Source organism: Cryptomeria japonica, chromosome 4 (assembly GCF_030272615.1).
Source record: "Cryptomeria japonica chromosome 4, Sugi_1.0, whole genome shotgun sequence".
Lineage (NCBI taxonomy): Eukaryota > Viridiplantae > Streptophyta > Pinopsida > Cupressales > Cupressaceae > Cryptomeria > Cryptomeria japonica.
This window is the reverse complement of record NC_081408.1, coordinates 573315943-573319733: the sequence shown is the minus strand read 5'-3', so window position 1 is coordinate 573319733 and position 3791 is coordinate 573315943.

Sequence of the window (3791 nt, the reverse complement as noted above, 5' to 3'; positions counted from 1 at the left end):
TAAAGAGTGTTTGGTAGATACATGGATAGAAAGAGAGGGAGAGGGGGGATAGAAAGAAGTAGAGAGAGATGGATAGGTAGAGAGCAGGAGAGAGGGAAAGAGGGAGGGGTGGAGAGATAGAGATGGAGAGAGAGGATGGAAGAGAGATGTATGTAGAGAAATAGAGGTGGGTAGGGAGAGAGGGGAGGTGTGTCTACAGAGAAAGGAGATAGAAAGTAGAGAGTTAAGGATGTGAGAGGGAGAGGTAGAGAGATGGGTCTAGATTTTAGCAGAGAGGAGAGAGAGAGGGGGGGGGGAGATAAAAGGGTAAAATTATGGATCTGTGTTACACTTTGGGCCAACTAAATAGATACGAATCAAACATCATAAGACATTATAGGATGCCTTAATACATCCTAGCACATCTTTTGATCTTGTAAGACACCTAGGACCCCTTAGTACATCCTAGGACCTCTTAAGACATCATAGGATTCCTTAATACAACCTAGGACATATGTTGACCCCGTAAGACACCTTGGACCCCTTGGACCCCTTAATACATCCTACTATGTATCCTTGAACCCTTTTTGACCCCAATGCTACATATATTTAAATTTTATACATACATGTATAGTTAGATGTTTAAATGTTTAAGTTTATTTTTGATATGTTTAAATGTTATGTATATGTTCTAGATGTTTTCCATGTTATTTATAAATGTTATACATGTATACTTAGATGTTAAAATGTTATCCTAGGACCCCTTAGTACTTCCTAGGACCTCTAAAGACATCTAGGGCCCCTTAAGACACTTAGGACCCCTTAGTATATCATAGGACATGTTAAGAAATTATAGGACCCCTTAGTACATGTTAGGACTGTTAGATAGTTCAAATAACCAGAGGACAACTGAGAGGGGAGGTGAATCAGTTGTCACTAGATTACCAAAACCTTAAGCATTTAAAACTTTGTTACCGGAACACATAAGATCAATACCAAAATACATAAACCAATTAACAAAATAGTAGATACATCAATTAAGCACAAGAAACAATTAGAGAATAGATACCATCCACATGACACCAAGATTTGTACGTGGAAAACCCGGTAAAGGGAAAAACCATGGTGGGAAGCCTACCCATAGTCAGATAATACTTTTGTAGTAATTATGTGATTTCAAATTGAGGGACATGTACTTACAGGAAGGCCAATAGCCTAGAGCACACTGCTCATTACAAAAAGAGTCTCACTGACTACATAAGAAATCCATACTACAATCCGGAAAGAAGAATGAACTGCAATAATAGCATCGCATATGCCTGATTACAATTCTGGTTAAGATCAATACCAAAGGACTTAAACCTCTTTCATAAACCCGCCTCAATCACCTATGATCGACTAAATCCTCTGCATGAATGATTATTACATTATTCGCTTCCATACCATGATCTACAATGAGATCTGTAGACACCTAAAATTGTCCAATCTAATTAAATAAATATCTTTATTTATTTAATTACTTTAGCCTAATTCATCTATTAATTAAATAAATCCTTATTTATTTAATTCATTCATTTATCCTCTTCTAGCCTTATTTCTAATTTAGATAAATACATTTATTTATTTAAATTTTCCTTTTTCTAAATTAAATAAATATCTTATTTATTTAATTATCCCACTTCTTCTATTAGCTAAATAAATCTTTATTTATTTAATAAGTTCATTAACCTTTTCTACCCATGACACATGTCATTCATCTCTTAAGTCATACACTACCTACCCCTTTCATTACTTTATTATTTCTTTTACCTACCCTCTAATCATAGCTAACCTCCTTTTACACCTCTCAATCTTATCCCTCCATTTCATATAGTGTCTTCTATATAAGGAGACGCTTCCTTCATTATCAAACCCCTCATTGACTACTTGACTACACTACGCTTTTGAACATAGGCGATCCTACTTGCAACCACATTCCGTTCTTTGTTGAGCTCTTGTGCACATAAAATCTGAGAGCAAATATATCAAGCAAGATCAATGGAGATAGGAAGAATGGAGATCCAAACCCTATTGGACATGTGATGGTATAATCTTTGTGATTTCATTTGATTTGCATCGTCTTAGATAATCTTCATATGTTATGGTGGATCTTTGTTGTTGTTAGGCTAGGGTTTTGTGGTTGAATTCATTTAGCCTTTCAATATCGTTATTATTGTTATTAATTTTCACCATATACATTTTGGCACGCCCCATGGGACATAGATTTTTGTTAGATCTGTGTTTTTTGCAGATTTTTCTAACCCTATATTGTTGTTTTGTAAAACAATTTGGAGAATAACCTTCTACAGCTAGGGTTTCGGACACAAAATCAAGATCTTGGAGAGATTGATCATATCTCACAAATAGCTTGTAAATTTTGAACCAAATGTTTTTTGCAGGTTGAAGAAAGTATTAGGAGCTCTCAATCCAAAATTCAAAATTTTTGGAGCACATTTTCATTTTCTATGAATTTTTTATGATTTTTCATAAAAATTTAATTTTGAGAGAAAATGAGAGAATTTTTTGGATTTTCTTACGTTTTTGGAAATATCTCATAATTATACATAGGATCTATTGTTTGTGATTTTAATTTTGATGCAAAATATTTCCCTAAAAATCGGATCTTTAAAAATTAGGGTTTTTCCTTAGTTTGATTAGATCTCACAAATGGCTTCGAATTTTGGCATAAATTTTTTTTGCACATCAAGAAAAGTATCAAAAGGATTTAGTAAAAATTTCAGATTCTTTGGATCACCTATTCAATTTATATGAATTTTTTATGATTTTTCATAAAAAATTAATTTTTGGAGCAAATTAGCGAATTTTTTGGATTTTATTACATTTTTGGAAATCTCTCAGAATTATAAATAGGATATGTTCTTTTTTATTTTAAATTTAATGCAAAATCATTCCTCAAAAATTAGATCTTTGAAAATTAGGGTTTTGCATTATTTTACTCATATCTCACAAACTACTTGGATTTGTTGCACAAATTTTTTCATGCAAGTTTGGAAGACCATCAAGACTCTCCAATAAAAATTTCAATTTTTTTGGATAGAGTTTGCATTTTATATAAATTTTTTATGATTTTTCATAAAAAAATAATTTTTGGAGCAAATTAGCAAATTTTTTGGATTTTCTTACATTTCTAGAAATCTATTGAAAGTTTACAATTGGTGTTTTTTAATGATCAATCAGATCTGTTAATTGGTCAACAAAATGCATTGTTGAAGGCCCCTATTTCACAAAGTCTTTTGGATCTAAAATTTACCTAACTTGTGTGCTTGCAGGAAGGGGGTGATTATTTCAAACAATCCAAACTACTAATAAATCTTTGTTGCAGGTCCTTGGAAAGGGTTTTTTGATTTTTATTATGTGCCTTGTTTTCATAGACTATCAAACACTTCAATTGATGCACTAAAATTGAATCATTGTCTTTTCTATCTTGAGCAATATGCTCTTTTTGTTTAATCTTTAGAGGGCCTGTCTTCCTGTGTGGTCATTAGGACTACTAGTGAGAAGAGAATGACCTAAGTGGTAGCGATGAAAACCCACCTCTTCTGAACCACTATAAACAACTATATTCATGGTGAAAACTATGGATAACGTGTGCTAATTAGTTCATACCGACACTATGTCTCCCCATAAACCCGTTTGATCAAATTTATTTGATCAGTTGTAGGGCGTAACCCATTTTGGATGGGAGTCTTCTGTATTTACAAAGTTAAAAGTGCCGCATGTATGGCCACATGAGCGGATGCCCTTACTGGCAC